The following is a 23,923-nucleotide window of genomic DNA, read 5'->3' as shown; positions in this document are numbered from 1 at the left end:
CGGTAGGAACTGCAAGCAAGTCCATTAGAAATCTGGTGTCTAAGAAAACTAATTGAAAAGACAGTGACATCAAAAAAATACAAATTCTGAATGGTTTGTCCTCAGGGTTTTGCCTGCTACATAAGTTCTGTTATTCTCACAGACATGATCCAAATCTACTAATAATATGCATATCTTATATTCTGGGGATGAGTAGCAAGCAGTTGAATTTTGGCATGCTATTTTTCCCGAAAGTGAAAATGCTGCCCCCTGCCCTCAAGAAGTTAAGGAATGKAACACTAGTCACTTTAATAATGTTTACATATATGRCATTACTCATCTCATATGTATATAACGTATTCTATACTATTCTACGGTATCTTAGTCACTTAATGTTTACAGATCTTGAAATACTCATATGTATATACTGTATACTATTCTACTGTATCTTAGTCCGTTCCGATCTGACATCGCTTGTCCATATGTAAATAGTCTTACTTCATTCCTACTTAGATTTGTGTGTATTGGGTATATGTTGTGTAATTAGTTTGATATTACTTGTAAGATATTACTGCACTGTCAGAGCTAGATGCACAAGCATTTCGCTACACCTGCAATAACATCTGCTAATCACGTGTATGTGACCAATAACATTTTATTTTAATTGGGTTGAGGTCGGGTGATTGTGGAGGCCAGGTCATCTGATGCAGCACTCCATCACTCTCCTTGGTCAAATAGCCCTTCCAGAGCCTGGAGGTGTTTTTGGGGTCATTGTCCTGTTGAAAAACAAATGATAGTCCCATTAAGCTCAACCCAGATGGGATGGGGTATCACTTCAGAATGCTGTGGTAGCCATGCTGGTTAAGTGTGCCTTGAACCACACATGCTGCGGAGAACATCCATCCATTCACCTACTGGTTGGAACGAGGATCTCAAATTTGGACTCAAGTTTTGGATAGACCTCAACCGGTCTAATGTCCATTGCTCGTGTTTCTTGGCCCAAGCAAGTCTCTTCTTATTATTGGTGTCCTTTAGTAGTGATTTCTTTGCAGAAATTCAACCACGAAGGCCTGATTCACGCAGTGTTCTCTGAGCAGTTGATGTTGATGTGTCTGTTACTTGAACTCTGTGAAGCATTTATTTGGGCTGCAATCTTAGTCTGGTAACTCTCTAATGAACTTATCCTCTGCAGTAGAGGTAACTCTGGGTCTTCCTTTCTTGTGGTGGTCCTCATGAGAGCCAGTTTCATTGTAGTGCTTGATGGTTTTTGCGACTACACTTGAAGAAACTTTAAAAGTTCTTGACATTTTCTGTATTGACTGACCTTCATGTCTTCAAGTAATGATTTACTGTCGTTTCACTTTTCTTATTTGAGCGGTTCTTGCCATAATATGGACTTTGTCTTTTACCAAATAGGTCTATCTTCTGTATACCACCCCTACTTTGTCACAACACAACTGATTGGCTCAAACGCATTAAGAAGGAAAGAAATTCCACAAATTAACTTTTAACAAGGCACACCTGTTAATTGAAATGCATTCCAGGTGACTACTTCATGAAGCTGGTTGAGAGAATGCCAAGAGTGTGCAAAGCGGTCGTCAAGGCAAAGGGTGGCTACTTTGAAGAATCTCAAATATAAACACTTTTTTGGTTACTACATGATTCCATGTGTTATTTCATAGTTTTGATGTCTTCACTATTATTCTACAATGTAGAAAATTGTTCAAATAAAGAAAAACCCTTGAATGAGTAGGTGTGTCCAAACTATTGACTGGTACTGGAGATGAACCTATACTCTAAGTGTAATTTTCTTGGCTAATTGAAAAACAAGCTAGTTCTAAGAGTGTATTCATTTTGTATATGTTTCTAATCAAACTGAAATTTGCCCTGGCTAGCACCTCATCATGATGTTATACAGGCCATTGGCCCTGAGGGTAACTCACTTTAGATGGTGTTCTTTTCCAGGCCTTACGTAAGGCATGTAGGGTATCCCTCAGAAATGAGAGACTTCCTCCCGGCAGTGACGTTACGCCTTTCTCACCCTAACCCGAACTATCTGTCCCTACAGCTAGCCAGCTACCGTGGTGATATGTTCCTGTTACTGCACCTGTGGGGTAAATGTACTCTGTGGAAATTGAGTCCATGCTGCTGGTCTGACACGCTGGCCTTCCACTGGAGATGGATGGTCAAGACAGGAGACGAAGGCTTTTCTTGCACATAGCTTCTCCGAGTAGTCCATGTGGCTCCAGTCCAATGCAAACTATCTCAGAAGGATTAGGTGTGAGGTGCGGGAAGTACAATTTGAGTTGGGACACATTAAGTTGTGTGTGTGTGTGCGCTCTGTGCACCCACCTGTGTCCTCCTGAATGACAGGCATTTGACAACCTGCTGTGAGATGCCTTACCTCAGCCAACTCTATGACACATTTTTGGAGAGACAACCATGGATAGACACAGGCCATGTTTACCAGAAAACAGGACAGCAATTCTGTGGAAATGGTGGTTGTGTTACATAACCAGCCTATGGAACCTCTCCCTCCTAGGTTATCTGGCCTGGTACTGACCCAATCTTCAGAACCCTGCCTTCCTCCTGTCTTGCCCTCATTCTTCCTTCCCTCAGACTTCCTGGGGGGTTCCAAGAACTAGCCACTCTGTGGTTCTGCATAGCAGCGAAATCAATCTGACAAGGCAAGGCGTGTTGGAGAGTGCTGCTGACAACCTGTCCATATCTCATAGTGGGGTGATGGCAGGTTGGGATGGGAAGAAGACCCATGGAAGGTTCAGTGTTCTTCTGATGCGTACAGTAGGTTATAAGAAACTGGCCTAATGAATAGCTTTAAACATAGGCTCAATAGCAGATGTCCATTAAAACCATGATCAGGCCTAGGCTATGTTCCGATGAGTTGTTGGTTGGTTGCATTAGAATTTGCTGCCTCTTAAATGGCAGGTTTAATAGCTAACCATTAATGTGTTATATCATGATGGAACAAACACCCACTGGGTTAATCTTGCCATGTCTGTTCTTCATAGATTAGATTGGTTTGGCTCCCCTCAACCAAAGGCATGTTTTTTTATTTTATTATTGCAGGCATTGTCAAGGGTGAGACACCTGGTCCTGGACATCTCACCTGTTTAAATGTTTTTATCCTAGTCTGTCATTTGGATGAGAGGGAAAGAAACACACGTCTTACATTGTCAGCATCACTCTCGTATGACGATAGAGGCATTGCAGAGTTGGCTGGAGGCCACAATTCCCTACCCCATTAGCACACCCCTGGTCCTCCCCTCCACCCTCCTTTCCCAGACCCACAGTGTCTGCTGTGAGTCACTCAGCCCCTGTTAATCTGAGATCCCTCTGAAGTTTGGGCTCCGATCTCTCTCTCACACACACACTCCTGTCCCGCTGGCACTGTGATTACTGAGGTTTAGTGGGTTGGGCACACACTCGGAATGGGGCGGGGTAAGGGTTAGCACCGTAGCAACAGGATGAAAATGGCAGAGACATCAAAAGGACAGGATAAATTTACACACACTCATTTGCCCTAATATGGCTCTGCTCACACACCAATGTATGTAGCCTAAGCCATCAGAGACATTCAGTCACATATCCTTAATAAGCTTTCTAGACACACAGATGACTTTAATACTTTAATATAGCCTAGTCCAATTCTATAATTATTATTTTGCCTAGCTTTAATGCAGAGTTTCCCAAACTAGGGGTCGAAACCCCATGTGGGGTCGCCTGATTTTAAAAGGGGATCGTGAGAAAAATAAATAAGTGGTTGTAGTAAACAGAGCGGTTTCTATTTACTTCCTACAAATGTGGAGCTGTCTTTTGAACTATTTAAGTTACAAAATATTATGAACCCATCACTGAAAGAGAAGACTCTCAGGAACACATACAGTATGTGTCTTCTCTTTTCCTCTACAATGCCCACAAGTGTAGTTAGAACACAGTGGACAAGACTAGGTGCTAAATCAGTGGAGGAACAATAACATAATGAATGACATGGAACTCTATTCCACATCAAGCAACTGACGCAAGCAGTAAAATTAGATTAAAAAAACAGATTAAAAAACACCTTCTGGAACAGCGGGGACTGTGAAGCAACACAAACATTGGCACAGACACATGCATACACACACACACGATAACATACGCACTATACATACACATGGATTTAATACTGTAGATATGTGGTGGAGTAGGGGTCTGAGGGCACACAGTGTGTTGTGCAATCTGTGAATGTATTGTAATGTTTTAAAATTGTATAAACTGCCTTCATTTTGCTGGACCCCAGGAAGAGTAGCTGCTGCTTTGGCAGTAACTAATGGGGATCCATAATAAATACAAATGATGCGCATATTCTATCAAAAGTACTGTCAGACTGATTTGTAATAGACTACCGTAGCCCCAAGGGTGTATGTGTGTGTATTAAACGTTTCAGTTTTTTAAAACTTGTGGGGTCATATTTTTATTTATTTAATCAAAATGGGGTCGGGGCCAAAAGTTTGGGAACCCCTGCTTTAATATCTTTCACACTCTTGTTGACTGACAGCTTAAACTAGTGATTGACAGATTGAGAGAGAGATTTGGTATTCTCTTTAGGCTGGCCTATTCTAGGACTGTGTGGATCATATGAAATCAGATCTGACAACTGAGCCATATCTGATATTACCTATGCACACACACTCTGTCTTCTGCCAGGATGGGAGGGGGTTTCCCTGCCCCTGAGAGGGAGAGGGGGGGGGGGGCTGGGGAGACTAAAGCATTTCTGGAGGGACACTATGGCTTTATTTGTGCACCATCAATTCTAAACCAAGGAGTGACAATGCCAGGAAAAGCAATAACGCTCCCTCCATACCTCTGATAGTCCAACATTTTAACTGCCAATCATCATTCCCTCCATAGGTCACAGACAGTCAGTAATTTGGTCACTGACTGTTATGTAAATTGTATGTTGGTGTCTTGTTAAATGCATGAAGTATATCCTAACCTCTGCTCTTTTGTTGTCCTGCCCTGTAGTGCTTRGTCTAGTCATTTCAGCAAGCCATGACACCTACCATCTCAGAATTTTCTGAAATAATTTCTGTAGTTAGAAACAGACAATTATTTTTCAGGAATGCTTATCTTATCCAAGTTTTAATTTGAATTAGCCTTTTTTATTTATTTATAGGATTCACATAATATTCCACAAATTATAGCACCCAACATCTGATTTGGATAAAACTTCTTCTTCCTACCATTGAGTAAGACATGAGAAATCAAATAAAATGGTCAAAAGCCATCCAAGAACCCCCACATCCCATGCAAATCCCACCCCAATAACCAGTATACAGGATCTGTTCTCTATGTTTGACACGTTAATATGGAGCTGCGGCTTGGAGTATTGCTTCTTCAATATTTGTATCTGTGAATCTGGTAATGTTTGTTTTCCTCTGTTAGAGAAATTAGCCATTGGAAGTCGCTTGCATTATTTACCATAAATCAGTGCGACATTACCATGTTTTGCCCACTAGATGCCACTGTTTCTGCTACTGCCACCACACCCTTTCATACATTTTCCAGGTTTATTAAATGAGTCAACATTTTATTTGCAACTTTGGGTACAAACCAATCGCTTTTGCTCATGGTTAAAATAAATTGTGTGGTCAAGCCAGTCCTCCATGAAAGCAATTCAGTTTGTCCTTCTCTTAGCAATGTAATGAATCAACCCAACTCTCCTTGAATAGTCCAACAAATGGAAGCTCTCTGAGGGCTATCCATATGGTGCAATTCTCATATGAATAATTTTCCTACTAGCCTATGGAGAAATTGGCTTGTGACTAACCCTAATAAAATAAAAAATACAATTATAAACCATTGCATGGAAGTCATGTTTGTTAATACAATTATTAGAAAACATCTCTCTCTATATATATATATATCACTGCTCAAAAAAATAAAGGGAACACTAAAATAACACATCCTAGATCTGAATGAATGAAATATTCTTATTAAATACTTTTTTCTTTACATAGTTGAATGTGCTGACAACAAAATCACACAMAAATGATCAATGTAAATCAAATTTATCAACCCATGGAGGTCTGGATTTGGAGTCACACTCAAAATTAAAGTGGAAAACCACACTACAGGCTGATCCAACTTAGATGTAATGTCCTTAAAACAAGTCAAAATGAGGTCCAGTAGTGTGTGTGGCCTCCGCGTGCCTGTATGACCTCCCTACAACGCCTGGGCATGCTCCTGATGAGGTGGCGGATGGTCTCCTGAGGGATCTCCTCCAGACCTGGACTAAAGCATCCGCCACTCCTGGACAGTCTGTGGTGCAACGTGGTGTTGGTGGATGAAGCGAGACATGATGTCCCAGATGTGCTCAATTGGATTCAGGTCTGGGGAACGGGCGGGCCAGTCCATAGCATCAATGCCTTCCTCTTGCAGGAACTGCTGACACACTCCAGCCACATGAGGTCTAGCATTGTCTTGCATTAGGAGGAACCCGCCAAACCGGTCATGCTGGAGGATGTTGCAAGCAGCAGAACGTTCTCCACGGCGTCTCCAGACTCTGTCACGTCTGTCACATGTGCTCAGTGTGAACCTGCTTTCATCTGTGAAGAGCACAGGGCGCCAGTGGCGAATTTGCCAATCTTGGTGTTCTCTGGCAAATGCCAACGTCCTGCACGGTGTTGGGCTGTAAGCACAACCCCACCTGTGGACGTCGGGCCCTCATACCACCCTCATGGAGTCTGTTTCTGACGTTTGAGCAGACACATGCACATTTGTGGCCTGCTGGAGGTCATTTTGCAGGGCTCGGGCAGTGCTCCACCTGCTCCTCCTTGCACAAAGGCGGAGGTAGCGTCCTGCTGCTGGTTGTTGCCTCCTACGGCCTCCTCCACGTCTCCTGATGTACTGGCCTGTCTCCTGGTAGCGCCTCCATGCTCTGGACACTACGCTGACAGACACAGCAAACCTTCTTGCCACAGCTCGCATTGATGTGCCATCCTGGATGAGCTGCACTACCTGAGCCATTGTTTGTGGGTTGTAGACTCCGTCTCATGCTACCACTAGAGTGAGAGCACCGCCAGCATTCAAAGTGACCAAAACATCAGCCAGGAAGCATAGGAACTGAGAAGTGTCTGTGGTCACACCTGCAGAATCACTCCTTTATTAGGGTTGTCTTGCTAATTGCCTATAATTTCCACCTTTTGTCTATTCCATTTGCACAACAGCATGTGAAATTTATTGTCAATCAGTGTTGCTTCCTAAGTGGACAGTTTGATTTCACAGAAGTGTGATTGACTTGGAGTTACATTGTGTTGTTTAAGTGTTTCCTTTATTTTTTTGAGCAGTGTATATATGTGTGTGTGTGTGATTTGTGACATTTACCATTAACATTGCAAAACAATATACAGTGTGTATTTGGGACTTTTACTGTTGAAGAGACCAAACCATTAGAACTGCTGTAGCCTAATGGTTTGCTTGTTCACCGGGAATGGTCTAACTAATCCATACTTTTTTGAAGGACATAGAGGGTCTGTTTCCTGGACAATCATTAAGCCAAAGAGAATGACAAACTGAATTGCTTCATGGAGGATTGGCTTGAATTGTGAGGATGACCATACAATCTATTTTCATCATGAGCAACAGCTATTTATTTTCAAACCAATGTTGCAAAGAAAATGTTGTGATCCATTTAACAAACACGAGACCTCCAACATGGATGAAAGGGTGTGGTGGCAATTAGAAGGAGCGGTGGCAGCTAGTGAGCAAAACGTGGTACTTTCACACTCATTTATGGTAAATCATGCAAGTGATTTCGATGGCTAATTTCTCTGAACGGGGGAAAAATAACACAACCAGATTTACAGGGAATACATTACAAAGAAACAATACTCTAAGCAGCAGCTCCATACTACTTGTCAAACATGGAGAACTAATACTGGTTGTTGGGGTGGGATTGGCATGAGGGGCCCGTGGGTGGCTTTTGATCATTTAATGGATTCCTCATGTCTTACTCATTGTTAAGAAAAATGTATGTCCAAATCGGATGTTAAGTACTATATTTATTGAAGATTCTATGAATTATATAAATAAAAATGACCAATTTGGGTGGAATCAATTAGCTTAATTCTAAGACGTAATTATATTTGAACAAAATAGTATTTCAGGAATGCTAATCTTAACTACAGAACAATCTGAGATGGTGGGTGTCAAAATCCTTCTCGCTAGTTGTTAAGAAGCATAGTTAGCTATATAAGGCTCCATAAGTGGCACAAGCAAGTGACTGTTATGCCAGGGAAGTCGGTTAGATTGAGTGAGAGAGAGGGAGGCCCTGGTATTTGTCCTTGAGAGTACATAAGCGTGGCTCCGTTCCACAGTAACAGCCGAGTCGTTGGAACCTGCTTTGTTAGGTAGAGTATGCAGGAGGTATAGGAAAGACCATGGCAGAATCCTGTCCTGGTGCCAACTCGCCTACAATCCTCTCTCTACTCCACCCTACCTTACCCTACTCCACCCCATTCTCTCTCTCTCTCTGGCACCCTATTGCTCTAATTAGAATCTGATGCACTTTTATTGAAGGATTACTACCTTATATTGAGCCTGGGATCTCATTTTCACTGGTTTATTATAACATACTCTGGCACAATGGCTGTCTCACTCTCTTTCTCCCACTCTCGCTCTCCCACTCTCGCTCTCTCCACGTCCTATTTTGCTATGATAGGGTCAGGCTGATGCCTCCTGCACTCCCCTGTTCWCTTCAGCTGGGGATCACGTGCAGCAGATCACCCAGAGAATTATGGACTTGAAGAGTATGAAGGGATTTGTGACTGCAAAGGGGTTTAGTCTCAGATTGTGGAAGCAGGGAAGTGCAAAGTAGTGATGTTTTGGGATTGTAAAAGGTGCACTATGCATAAATCGCTCTGCCATTTCCTGGTTGCAAAATTTCAGTTTGTGACAAAACAAGCAAGTAGTGTAGAGAATCATTGTACCATCTAAACCGCTGTGAAAATATTTTCCATAACCCAAAATATTGTATTTCCACCTGTTTTGAAGCTGGTGTACAAAACCGAAAGTAAGACGCAAAAACGAAACTTAAGCTCGGGAAGCATAGAAATAGCGCATATAGAACAGATCTACTGCTTCTTAGACTTGATTTCAATGAGAATGACTAGCATTTCTATGTGAATTTGGTCAAGTTACCCAAAAAGTTATATTGCAGCTTTAAGGGGTCGATGGGGACAGAGGAATTGTATTGAGAGGGAGTGGTGATAATGGTGGAGAGAGGGTAAAAATGACTAGGGCTACTCTTTACTCTCTCATCATCAATCTGACACACTCACACACTGACCATATTCCAGCTCCCCACTCATTGGCACAGACCTTGAATTGTAAATTACTTTTATGTTTAAGATATGGAAAATGTCTATGCAAATTGCAACTCTCTCAGCTGATCTGAATCTGTTGTAACGTAGGCTACTTGTAGGGTTTGTTATTGCACATATTTTCAGTCTGTATGTGGATGTATTCATCTATTTAGCTGCCTGTAAGAATGTTGGCTATGGGGTTTCTTCTGTCTGTTTACTGAATATGTGTGTGTCTTGCTCTATCAGAACGCTTTCTTCAGTGACTCAGGCTGCAGTACTTTTCCACTGTGCTCTGCAGCTTTCTGTCTGCTGTGGGACTCAGTGGCCTGCTCATTGGACCAGGCCCAGTTTCCCCATCAACACCCACTCAGGGGCCTTCATCACACCCATCACCCAATCCACTGGCTGGCCAGCTCACCTCAACAGCCAGCCAGACACCCCATCTCTCAATCCATCAGACACTGCTCTTCCTTTCTGATAATGATTCAGCAAGCGATTCAGATGGAGAGTTTTGGCTGGGCGGGTTCATTAGAGGAGAGGGAGGGCTACCTCTGTGATCTATCCAGACACACATGTACTCTCCCTCACGTGTTCACACGTGAGAACCATGGCACAAATTGTTGGTCAGGACACCAAAACACACTGTTCTCCTGCCTAAATAACTTCTATCAACAGCCTCCTTCACTGTCCACACTTGTTTTAAAAACACACACTGACTAATGACTATGCATCTGAAGCAAAAACCTATTATCACCATGAAGCCACAGCAGCCTAATAACCCACCTACATCAAACCACCAACGCTGCTTCCCAACAATCGGGCTGTTTTTAGTGTGTGAGGGTGCACTGTGCAGGATCTTGACTTAAGTAAGTATTGCGTTTCCAGGGTGAGAGCAGACTCCAGCCCTCAGTCACCCTGTAATGATCATATTTCCAAGTGGAGCTTTAAAAGCCAAGCTTGAATTGCCCAAAGGCAGCCTGTCCAGACTCTCTCTCTTGCTCTCCTTCTCTCCAGAGAAGTAATTTTCCATTTTCAACCCTCTCCCCATCCTTTTCTATCTTCTCCATGTTGGTTTCCTCTGGTTTACCTGGGCCTCTAGTACTGTTAGTGTCTGATACACGGCAGATAGGCTACTTGTACTGGCTGGCTCTCCTTTTCTGGTCATGAACAAAGGACAACATGCATGCAGGACGACGTGAACRAAGTGCATGGGTCCTAAGGAGAGCCAGTCCTTGGCTACGTGCATGGATGGGATGTTTGCGTCAGTGGTGGTGGCATTTCTTTGTGTTTGTCAGCGCTCAGGCCCCTCAGGCTTTTAATAGCATGTGATAAGATGTGTGACTGCTGATATTTAGGGCGAGAGGTGTGTGTGTGTGTGAGAGAGCGGTTATATTTAGTGTTGATGAGCCATAAGGCATGTGTACACCCATCCTGTCACCTCACGTGTGGTGAGATGAGATCTCTGGGTGAGGAAATCTCAGCAAGGCTGGTGCACACACCAACTTGACACACTGAACCTATAGAAGGGTTGGTTGTTTAGCAACAAAACGGACACGTGCGCAACTGGGGCGAAACAGAGTTATCTTAGATGGTTGTCAACATGTGAAATATATTTAGCCTCCAATGTTTGTTTATTAAAAACATAAATACATTGAGCACTTGTCTGTCAAATAAATCATTACAGTTGTTTGTTAGCTAGTTTGTGAATTTTTGCCATATTAGCATTGACATAAAATCAGTCAAAACACCTCAAGACGTGGTATCAAGAACAAGATGAAACTAGCTGAAATGAGCCACTTAAAGTTTGGTAGTTTCTTGTCATTGTTGCTAGCTATCTAGTCATCCAATATCACAACAGACTTATGCCCCATTGAAGCGTGCACATCGTTTTCGTGACGTTGTCAGCTTACCCATGTATGCCGTGGTGTCAGGGCTCTACGCTGACCTTTTCGACAAGGAGCACGTTTTGAAAAAGGTAGGCGAACACAAATTTAGGAGCACAGTGAAAATTATTTATGGGTAATAAAGCTAGAATCCTTAATTTTTTTCTTAAAATTCCAGGTCATACAGCAAAATATTTAGGTGCATACGGGAGTAAAATGGTCGCATTGTAGAGCCCTGGGAGTCAAGTTGACAGGAGAGAGATGCCTCTCCACAGAAGAAGATCCTATTGAACTGCTGACTCAGGCTATGTTGTGGATAAGGCCTTAATTTCCATTGCAAAGATGCTATGAGGCTGTGCATCCCTGGCCACTGAATTGGAAATGGCATGACACAACATTCAAACATAAACAAATCATACACCCACTACAGGTATGCTAGATCCCTGTGGCCTGTTTATGAACAGATGCTGCTCTCTGGGTTCTTGGACACTGACTGAACACCGAGGAGTGGGGTTGAGCCAACACCCGTTTACCCCTAGCAGCAGGGGGCAATGGCTAAACTAGTGAAAAGAGGCTCTGTCGCGCACACCCTTGCACCACTGATCAGTGTGTTCAGGTGCTGTCCTTTAATAAGAAATATTTAAATTCTCAGCAAATTGAATCAACGTACTTGAGGAGAAGCGCACTCCATTACAAAATTATATTATTTTCAAAGCAAATATGTTTATTGCATTTTGTGCTGAAGACTGCTTTCAAAGATTCAAACAATGAGGGGTGTGTCCTCAAGTCCAGACAGCCTTAACTGGGGCCAGTGATGCAATTCTGCTATCCTGGTTACCAGCAGGATATGAAGTCAGGGTGGGAACTAGAGCTGGCCGATATGGAGAAAATGCGGTACCAGTCAAGAGTGGACACCTACTCATTCCAGTGTTTAAAAAAAAAATATATATATATATATAGATTTTTTTTTTTATATTGTAGGATAATAGTGAAGACATCAAAATAATGAAATAACATATGGAATCATGTAGTAACCAAAAAAAGTGTTAAACAAATCAAAGTATATTTCAGATTCTTTAAATACCTCCCTTTGCCTTGATGACAGCTTTGGTCTTTCTTGGCATTCTCTCAACCAGCTTTACCTGGAATGCTTTTCCAACAGTCTTGAAGGAGTTCCCACATATGCTAAGCACTTGTTGGCTGCTTTTCTTTSACTCTGCGGTCCAACTCATCCCAATTAGGTTGAGGTTGGGTGATTGTGGAGGCCAAGTCATCTGATGCAGCACTCCATCATTCTCCCTCTTGGTCAAATTGCCCTTACACAGCCTGGAGGTGTTGGGTCATTGTCCTGTTGAAAAACAAATGATAGTCCCACTAAGTGCAAACCAGATGGGATGGCATATCACTGTGGTAGCCATGCTAGTTAAGTGTGCCTTGAATTATAAATAAATCACTGACAACCAGCAAAGCACCATCACACCTCCATGCTTCACAGTGGGAACCACACATCCAGAGATCATCCGTTCACCTATTCTGCATCTCACAAAGACACTGCGGTTGGAACCAAAAATCTCAAATTTGGAAAATCAGACCAATGGACAGATGTCCACCGGTCTAATGTCCATTGCTCGTGTTTCTTGGCCCAAGCAAGTCTCGTCTTCTTATTGGTGTCCTTTAGTAGTGGTTTCTTTGCAGCAATTCGACCATGAAGGCCTGATTCACACAGTCTCCTCTGAACAGTTGATGTTGATGTGTCTGTTACTTGAACTCTGAATAATTTATTTGAGCTGCAATTTCTGAGGCTGATAACTCTCTTTAAAATGGCGTCGGAAGAAATGGCAGCAGTTTTACGGGAGCCCAACCAATTGTGCTATTATGTGGGGTTTTTTCGCGTTATTTGTAACTTATTTTGTACATAATGTTTCTGCGACTATCTTACGGCAAAAAATTGCTTCTGGCCTCCCGGGTGGCACAGTGGTCTAAGGCACTGCATCGCAGAGACTCTGGACTCTGTCGCAGCCAGCCGCGACCGGTAGGTCCATGGGGCGACGCACAATTGGCCTAGCGTCGTCCGGGTTAGGGAGGGTTTGGCCGGTAGGGATAACCTTGTCTCATTGCGCACTAGCGACTTCTGTGGCAGGCCGGGCGCAGTGCACGCTGACCAGGTTCCTAGGTGTACGGTGTTTCCTCCGACACATTGGTGCGGCTGGCTTCCAGGTTGGATGCGCGCTGTGTTAAGAAGCAGTGCGGCTTGGTTGGGTTGTGTTTCGGGGGGACGCATGGCTCTCRACCTTCGTCTCTCCTGAGCCCGTACGGGAGTTGTAGTGATGAGACATGACAGTAACTACTAACAATTGGATACCACGAAATTGGGGAGAAAAAGGGGGTAAAAAAAAAGAGCTTCTGGATATCAGGACAGCGATCGCTCACCTCGGATTAGACAAAGATTTTTTCTACGACAAGGAGGACGCACAGGACATTATCCAAACACCCAACAGGGCCGACATCCCCGCTATTTGCAAGAGGAAGCGACGCAGGTACAGAGGACAAAGAACCGGATGCCTCGTCAGGACCCGGAGAAGGCGAGTGGGAAAGCTGCCGTTACCGTCAATACTACTCGCCAACGTGCAATCATTGGACAATAAATTAGACGAGGTACGATCACGAATATCCTACCAACGGGACATCAACTGTAATATCCTATGTTTCACGAAATCGTGGCTGAATGACGACATGGATATTCAGCTAGCGGGATATACGCTGCACCGGCAAGATAGAACAGCACACTCCGGTAAGACGAGGAGGGGGGCGGTCTGTGCATATTTGTAAACAACAGCTGGTGCACGAAATCTAAGGAAGTCTCTAGATTTTGCTTGCCTGAAGTAGAGTATATTGTGATAAATTGCAGGCCACACTACTTGCCTAGAGTTTTCAGCTATACTTTTCGTGGCTGTTTATTTACCACCCCAGACAGATGCTGGCACTAAGACCGCACTCAGTCAGCTGTATAAGCAAACAGGAAACCACTCACCCAGAGGCGGCGCTCCTAGTGGCMGGAGACTTTAATGCAGGGAAACTTAAATCAGTTCTACCAAATTTCTATCAACATGTTAAATGTGCAACCAGAGGGTAAACAATTCTAGATCACCTGTACTCCACACACAGAGACGYGTACCAAGCTCTCCCTCGCCCTCCATTTGGTAAATCCGACCATAACTCTATCCTCCTGATTCCTGCTTACAAGCTAAAATTAAAGCAGGAAGCACCAGTGACTCGGTCTATAAAAAAAGTGGTCAGATGAAGCAGATGCTAAACTACAGGACTGTTTTGCTATCACAGACTGGAACATGTTCCGGGATTCTTCCGATTGCATTGAGTGCCCCACATCAGTKCCCCCTGTAATCCATGGCTTCTGGTTGGGGTATGTACGTACAGTCACTGTGGGGACGACGTCCTCATTGATAGAGCCAGTGACTGTACGTACATACCCCAACCAGAAGCCATGGATTACAGGCAACATTCGCACTGAGCTAAAGGGTAGAGCTGCCGCTTTCAAGGTGCAGGACTCTAACCCGGAAGCTTACAAGAAATCCTGCTATGCCCTGCGACGAAGCATCAAACAGGCAAAGCGCCAATACAGGGCTAAGATTGAATCATACTACACCGGCTCCGACGCTCGTCTTATGTGGCAGGGCTTGCAAACTATTATAGACTACAAAGGGAAGCACAGCCGCGAGCTGCCCAGTGACACGAGCCTACCAGACGAGCTAAATCACTTCTATACTCGCTTCGAGGCAAGCAACACTGAGACATGTATGAGAACATCAGCTGTTCCGGACGACTGTGTGATTACGCTCTCCGTAGCTGACGTGAGTAAGACCTTTAAGCAGGTCAACATACACAAGGCTGCGGGGCCAGACGGATTACCAGGACGTGCGCTCCGGGCATGTGCTGACCAACTGGCAGGTGTCTTCACTGACATTTTCAACATGTCCCTGATTGAGTCTGTAATACCAACATGCTTCAAGCAGACCACCATAGTCCCTGTGCCCATGAACACAAAGGCAACCTGCCTAAATGACTACCGACCCGTAGCACTCACGTCTGTAGCCATGAAGTGCTTTGAAAGGCTGGTAATGGCTCACATCAACACCATTATCCCAGAAACCCTAGACCCACTCCAATTTGCATACCGCCCAAACAGATCCACAGATGATGCAATCTTTATTGCACTCCACACTGCCCTTTCTCACCTGGACAAAAGGAACACTTATGTGAGAATGCTATTTATTGACTACAGCTCAGCGTTCAACACCATAGTACCCTCAAAGCTCATCATTAAGCTAAGGATCCTGGGACTAAACACCTCCCTCTGCAACTGGATCCTGGACTTCCTGACAGGCCACCCCCAAATGGTGAGGGTAGGTAGCAACACATCTGCCACGCTGATCCTCAACACTGCAGCACCCCAGGGGTGCGTGCTCAGTCCCCTCCTGTACTCCCTGTTCACCCACGACTGCATGGCCAGGCACGACTCCAACACCATCATTAAGTTTGCAGACGACACAACAGTGGTAGGCCTGATCAACGACGAGACAACCTATAGGGAGGAGGTCAGAGACCTGGCCGGGTGGTGCTAGAATAACAACCTATCCCTCAACGTAACCAAGACTAAGGAGATGATTGTGGACTACAGAAAAAGGAGGACCGAGCACGCCCCCATTCTCATCGACGGGGCTGTAGTGGAGCAGGTTGAGGGCTTCAAGTTCCTTGGTGTCCACATCAGCAACAAACTAGAGTGGTCGAAACACACCAAGACAGTCGTGAAGAGGACAAAGCCTATTCCCCAGGAAACTAAAAAGATTTGGCATGGGTCCTGAGATCCTCAAGGTTCTACGGCTGCAACATCGAGAGCATCCTGACTGGTTGCATCACTGCCTGGTACAGCAATTGCTCGGCCTCTGACCGCAAGGCACTATAGAGGGTGGCGCGTACGGCCCAGTACATTTCTGGGGCTAAGCTGCCTGCCATCCAGGACCTCTACACCAGGCGGTGTCAGAGGAAGGCCCTAAAAATTGTCAGAGACCCCAGCCACCCCAGTCAGACTGTTCTCTCTACTACCGCATGGCAAGCGGTACCGGAGTGCAAAGTCTAGGACAAAAAGGCTTCTCAACAGTTTTAACCCCAAGCCATAAGACTCCTGAACAGGTAATTAAATGGCTACCTGGACTATTTGCATTGTGTGCCCCCCCACCAACCCCTCTTTTACGCTGCTGCTACTCTCTGTTTATCATATATGCATTGTCACTTTAACTATACATTCATGTACATACTACCTGAATCAGCCTGACTAACCGGTGTCTGTATGTAGCCTCGCTACTTTTATAGCCTCGCTACTGTATATAGCCTGTCTTTTTACTGTTGTTTTATTTCTTTACTTACCTATTGTTCACCTAATACCTTTTTTGCACTATTGGTTAGAGCCTGTAAGTAAGCATTTCACTGTAAGGTCTACACCTGTTGTATTCGGCGCACGTGACAAATACATTTTGATTTGATTCTAATGAAGTTATCCTCTGCAGCAGAGGCAACTCTGTCCTCATGAGAGCTAGTTTCATCATAGCGCTTGAACGTTTTTGCGACTGCACTTGAAGAAACTTTCAAAGTTCTTGATTTTCCGCATTGACTGACCTTCATGTCTTAAAGTAATGATTAACTGTTTCTCTTTGCTTATTCGAGCTGTTCTTGCCATAATATGAACTTGGTATTTTACCAAATAGGGCTATCTTCTGTATACCAACCCTACATTGTCACAACACAACTGATTGGCTCAAATACATTAAGGAAGAAATTCCACAAATGAAATTAACAAAGCACACCCTTAATCGAAACGCAATCCAGGTAGACCACAGCCTGTCGTTTTCCAATGGGAGCAAATGAATCATAGTAGGCAGAAGCACAAGCTAGCGAGAGCCTATTGGCTCGTTCTAACATGCATTTGTGTGTTTCCATTAGGGAACGCCTGCTCTGTGAAGTGTGTGCAATAACTCTAATCGCCCTTGCACACCTTCTGAACACTTTTTTACAACTTTGGTAAAGGGTAAAGTCTACTAAACTTTGTCCACTCTTTTCTAGTTTTGGAAACAAACCTGTGAGATTATAGGCTCCCATAGGAAATACCTATCAACACATTAGTTCCTACCCTGTCACAATAACTCCTCCCTAGCATTTTCATTCATTATCATGTCAAACAACACTGTATTAAAAGCGCCCACTATTATATTCTAACTATATAATTAGAATAGACATTCTATTCCCATTATTCCAACAGTTAACCAAGTGTTTTGCTCTAAATCGCAAGTCAAATTGCAACATTTGGTTAAAAATAAGGCCCAGATTACTTGCCCATATCGTGCAGCCCTTCGTGGCAGTGTGGAAATGATCTCAAATGCAGAAATTGATGTATATTGTGACTTTTTGGGGGTTGAATTGTTTTATACTGTTCAATCAGAATGGAGAAAGACCCATTGAAAACACTTAGAATGTATGTGTTGCCACCCTAGGGTCACGCACTACTCATAAAGCAAATGTAGTAATTTTATTATAAAAATATATATATAAAATACCGTCAATGTTTTTTTTTTAAATACTGTGATATGGCCAAAATATTATATCGCCGTAGTGTGTGTGTGTGTGTGTGTGGGTGGGTGCCGTTATGATTGTGTGTGGGTGGGTGCTGTTATGATGCTGTGTAGGTGGGTGGGTGCCGTTATGATGCTGTGTTTGGCATTACTCAGCTCTGACACAGATTGACTCACGTACTGCAGTGGCTTAGATTAGAAGACATTAAGAGGGGGGCTTTGGATGGGCTTGGCTGTTTTGTAGGAATCCAGGGAGGGGTAAATTCCATTTAGAATCAGTCAATTTAGGAAGAGAATTAAAGTTTCTGCTTGCCTGCAGCCTTAGCACGATGCCCTCAGAAGTGGGTCAAATAGGTTGGCATCTCTCATTGGCAACTTGACATCGCCAGTGAGAAAGATCAGTGACCCCTTCATGCATGTCATGGATAGGTTTTAGAGGATTTATGTGGTGTGGGCTGTGGGCACATCTGTAGCCAAGGTAATGCAGCTGTGTCCGGRTGGCTGAAGTATTCAAATGTCACCCGTTGCACTCTGGTGTCAATGCTGGTATTTATGGACCTGTTACCTCTCACGTGCGTGTAGCCTGTTCGTGTTTATAAACGTGTGCAGAGAATGTTGGTACAGTGCGTAAAAAAGACAAAGCATTCTGAGCCTACTTAGTGTCGTCTGTAAATTGTGTGCATGTTTCTGCCTGACTGTGTGCGTGTGCGTGTTTGTTTGGAGGGCGCTATGTATTAGTCTCTGAATAGCCGGTAGCTCTTGGTATTTTACGGGGAGCTTACGTGGTGACCTGTAAAGACTTGGTCAGCAGCACACTGATCTGATGTAATCTGGACTGATCCGTCATCTGTCCGTCTGGGGAATAAGCTGACACTGAGGTGAGCCAGCTGAGCCTTCTTCCTGAAACAGCCCAGCAGGAGTGGGAGGAGACAGGTCAGCAGAGGTGTGTTGTGGCGTTTGTCCTTGTGTACAGTCAGTCAGTGGTATTAGTTCTGCCTTAAGACGCCTACTACACCTGTAGCCTATCTATTCCATTCTAAATACAGTGCATTCAGAAAGTATTCAGACCCTTTGGCTTTTTCCACATTTTGTTATGTTACAACCTTATTCTTATATAGATTTATGAGGGGGGGGGGGGACAATTGAATCGACACACAATACTCCATAATGACAAAGCAAAAACAGGTTTTTAGAAATGTTTGCAAATGTATTCAAAATAAATTCAATTGATTGAACACGATTTGGAAAGGCACACTGCACACCTGTCTATATAAGGTCCCACAGTTGACAGTGCATGTCAGAGCAAGATCCAAGCCATGAGGTAGAAGGAATTGTCTGTAAAGCTCCGAGACAGGATTGTGTCGAGGCACACATCTGGGGAAGGGTACCAAAACATTTCTGCAGCATTGAAGGTCCCCATCATTATAAAATAGACGTTTGGATCCACAGAGACTCTTCCTAGAGCTGGCCTTGGTCAGAGAGGTGGGTTCCTCTGTGGAGATGGTTGTCTTTCTGGAAGGTTCTTCCATCTCTGCAGCACTCCACCAAACAGGCCTTTATGGAAGCCACTCCTCAGTAAAAGTCACATCCCACCCTGCTTGGAGTTTGCCAAAAGGCACCTAAAGGACTCAGACCATGAAAAACAAGGTTCTCTGGTCTGATGAAACCAAGATTGAACTCTTTGGCCTGAATGCCAAGCGTCACATCTGGAGGAAACCTGGCACTACAGTGAAGCGTGGTGGTAGCATCATGCTGTGGGGATGTTTTTTAGTGACAGGGACTGGGAGACTAGTCAGAATTGAGGGAAAGATGAACGAGCAAAGTACAGAGAGATCCTTGATGAAAACCGTCTCTACCCCAGTCGGAGCGCTCTGAAGGTTCACCTTCCAACAGGACAACGACCCTTAGCAAACAGCCAAGACAACGCAGGAGTGGCTTCGGGACACGTCCTTGAGTGGCCCAGCCAGAGCCTGKACTTGAACCCGATTGAACATCTCTGGAGAGACCTGAAAATAGCTGTGCAGCAACTCTCCCCATCCAACCTGACAGAGATGGAGAGGATCTGCAGAGAAGAATGGGAGAAACTCCCCAAATACAGGTGTGCCAAGCTTGTAGCATCATTCCCAAGAAGACTCTAGGCTGTAGTCAATGTCAAAGGTGATTCTACAAAGTACTGAGTGAAGGGTCTGAATACTTATGTAAATGTAATATTTTTAAATTAAAAAAAAATCAATTTGCCAAAATTTCTAAACCTGTTATTTGCTTTGTCATTATGGGGTATCGTGTGTAGATTGAGGAAGGAGATGGGGGAAAACTATTTTTTTTTTTTTTTGAATAAGGCTGTAACATTAAAAACAAACGTCTAGGGGTCTGAATACTTTCTGGATGCACTGTATGTTCTAAAGCACTGAAAATATAGGCCTTATACATTCCTAGAAGTAGCTTTACAAATCCAGGATGTTTTGGAGTTAAGCTAAATTCTGCCTACAGTGCTAGCTTGCTTGTTTACGAGCTACAGCCTTTGTCCATGTGTCCTTCATAGCCCCAGGCTGCTCTCTGGGTTCACTACAGTAGTTCCTCCCTTCTGTCTGAAGTCACTCAGCACCTACATATTATCCCCACTCCAGTTACTCCTCTGTTCTGCTCTGCCCAACGTGCCAGTACCCCTGGCCTCATGTTAGTATGAAACTAACCTTGTCCACCTCCTGCCCCCTATGAGCACTCCAGCACCACAATGTGCCCACCACCATGCTCCCAAGACATTCTGTCCGAGGCGCGCTGACATTCCACCACAACCCGACCTCTGTCGTTCCTCATGCAGCCGTGAGAAACTAGCATGGTGACAATAACCCCAGCTGAACAGCAGACCTGTCAGACCCTCAGTGTCACTGTAGACCAGGGGTATTCAACTCTTACCCTACGAGGTGCRGAGCCTGCAGGTTTTCTGTTCTACCTGATAATTAATTTCACCCACCTGGTGTCCCAGGTCTAAATCAGTCCCTGATTTAGAGGGGAACAATAACAAAATGCAGTGGAACTGGCTTCGAGGTCCAGAGATGCGTTTGAGGGCTGTAGACAGATGTTTTTGTTAACTTATTTGTACCTCCATATCATAGTTTGATAGGACATCCACAAGTACTTCAGCATGTCAGTCAGTCACAGCTCCATAGGGTAGAATGCCATCCTGATCCTGTCTAGCTCTGCTGGCTGGAGGCTTCTAATCCATTTTGGGGTCTCCTGAGGATATTTCCCTCAAAAACGAGTCCATTGTTGTGCCCCTCCCTTAAAGTCTTGCAAGTCTCTTCAAAGTTCAGGCCAAAGTCAACATGTCTGCAGTGCTGGCAATGACCTTTGGAGTGAGAATGTTATTTGCCAGTAGGTCAGACATTATTGGCAAGACGTGTCATTTGGGGCTGTGACTGACTTCTGTGTGCGTTCTATGGAGACTGTGTGGAGGTGTAAAGGACCACTTCCCTGAGCTCTGTGCTCCTATTGGGTTCCCAGGCTATGGCCTGGTCTGTCAGCAGATCGCTGTGTCTTTGTCTCTCTGGAACACACGACAGGAACACTCAGGGCATTAAACAATCTACCTCACTAACGGCCCCATGCCACGCTACTGCTCTTCAGCAAGTCCACTAGCATCACTCTCTCTCTCTCTCTCGCTCTCTTTGACATTCTTGTGCCCCTCCCTAAAGTCTTGCAAGTGTCTGCAAAGTCTAGGCCAAAGTCAGCATGTCTGCTGGCAATAGGCTACCGTTGGCATGGATATTGACCAATGTTCAGGTCAGAGATGATTGGTCAAGAGACAAAGCCAGAGCAGTGTCAGTGTATTGCTTCATTAGTGTTGTATAATGTGGTTGTGTGTTGCCTACCTGACAGTCCCTTTGTGCCCTGTGCCGTCAACCTGTGTTTGTCTGTGTGTTTTAGTTCCGTTTTTTTTCCATTTCCCTCATTTCTTCCCTGTAGTTTTCCAGGATGCTGGATTAGAGATATTACTGTGGGGATTTCTGCTACTGCCTGTGATCTGAGGAGAACCAGCCAGTGTCTATCCCCTCCACTGCTACTGGGCCAGGCACGCAGGCGCACGCACACACACACACTCACACACACACCCTACGGGCAATTCCATGGTGACGGAATTACGCTTTGACACGTTTTCACTTTAAAATGTATGCCAAACAAAACCATTTATTTCAAAGTTTAACAAACCATGCAACTTTATGCACAAGGACTGCTTTTAACAATTTCCACTGAAAATGTTACAAAAACTAATTTAGTGGAAGAACTTTGGTAATGGAATTACAGTCAAATCTTATTCAGGTTTCTATGTGATCAAAAACTCTGTTAAATATCTGCTCCGAATGAAGATTGAAATGTCTGCTGAAAGACTGGGGGGTCAGCTATGACGTGGCACCTTAGCTTAGAAAACATCTATTTTAGTTATTGAACTACAGTAAGTGAAGTGGATTTACACCTTGTAACAGAATTATGGTAATGATATTACGTCATGGGTCCCTGGTCTGTACTACACAGAAATGCATAATTATGTTTGTCATTCTCCTCATGTTTCACAACTTTGGTCATCACAGTGCAGAGTACAATACAGCACAGTAGAGTACATGACAGTACATTACAATACAGCACAGTGGAGTACATGACAGTACAGTACAATACAGCACAGTGGAGTACATGACAGTACAGTACTACTGCATTGTATTAGACTACTCTATTGTGCTCTACTCACTGTACTGCACTGTGCTATCCAAACTTGTGAAACATACGTCTATGATAGGTTCAGATTTGGTCCGGTCCGTCTGGGCATTAACATCAAGGCCAGGGTGGACTGACCAACTTTCAACTACTTTTCAACGTCCATGTACATCCGGTGTCGGTCAGTGCTCAGTGTGTGAGGCTGATGCTCACAGTAAATGGAAAAAGAGGGGACTCGTGGTTAGGTGTCTGTAAGAGCTGGGAGAGGTGACATTTAACTGGAGAGAAAGACAGACCGAGAGGGGAGGGGTTGCTGAACATAACAGTATGGAAGAGGGAGGACCGTAGAAGGTGACCCAACTGTGGTTTGTGACTRTTATGATTTCCCATTGTATCCAATTCAGTTGCAGTAAATCCCTTTAATATTTTTGGGAGTAAGAGTTTGAATTATTCATTCATAAACAGAATTGATGTCTACCATTACTTGATACTTCTATGACTTCATTTCACAAAAATATAGACTCTTAGCTTTCATTTGACACCCAAATTGGTATGTTCCAATGAACTTCCCATGTTGGTGCTCATGGGTCCTTTTCCATGGAAATGCCCCTACCTGTCCTGTTGTGACTGGCAATTCTGTGAATGAGGAGTTGGTATGTTCTCCCTTCTTGAAACAGATTAGCCTAGGCTACCACGAAGGGAAGGATTAGTGTCCACCCTGCAGCTCAGGAAACACAATCACTCCCTGTTCTCTCGCTATTCGCTGACTCGTTCTGCTGTACAGGGCCCTGCTCCCAGTCAGCATGTTTTGCCTAGCTAGTAGTTATAGGCAATGTTGGCAGTTTATCTTCAGAGGAATCTGGAAGACAACGAACACTGTTTTATGTTGCCCTTGAGACTACCTTTACCTTAACTGACACCATTATTTGCACCAGACCGCTGTTTGTTCTATAATCAACATTCTGTGGCTCTCAATGTTATTTGTTATAATGCAAACCATTTGTTACTGTGTTTACCAGTGTTTTTGTGACATATTTGACTGTCTTTGCAAATGTCAAATGGCTGTATGTGGTGCTAGACTGTATGTGGGCACTGGGTCTGCATTATTTGACCACCAGTCTCACCCTCTCAGCTGGTGGTCTGAATTAGAAAATGCAGCTTGTTGAATGAGGTTGTTATTAAACGGCTTCTGTCATACAGAGCAAACAGCGGAGTTCAGCTCTGCCTTCATCCCTCCTCCCTCTCTGTTTCTCTGCTTCTTTCCTTTTTTCTCTCTCCCCTCCCCCAATCCCCTTCCATCCCTCTTTGTTTGCTTGCTCTCTTCCCTCAATGGGTACCACCCAAC

The 23,923-nt window shown here is 44.1% G+C and overlaps 1 protein-coding gene across 1 annotated transcript in view; it reads left to right on the top strand.

The window, feature by feature from the left end:
• Positions 1-23,923, top strand: part of LOC111968642 (inositol hexakisphosphate kinase 2) — a 33,113-nt gene that overhangs the window by 3,960 nt on the left and 5,230 nt on the right. The window lies entirely within an intron of this gene.

This window comes from Salvelinus sp. IW2-2015, linkage group LG1 (assembly GCF_002910315.2).
Source record: "Salvelinus sp. IW2-2015 linkage group LG1, ASM291031v2, whole genome shotgun sequence".
Lineage (NCBI taxonomy): Eukaryota > Metazoa > Chordata > Actinopteri > Salmoniformes > Salmonidae > Salvelinus > Salvelinus sp. IW2-2015.
This window is presented reverse-complemented; position numbering and strand designations above follow the sequence as displayed.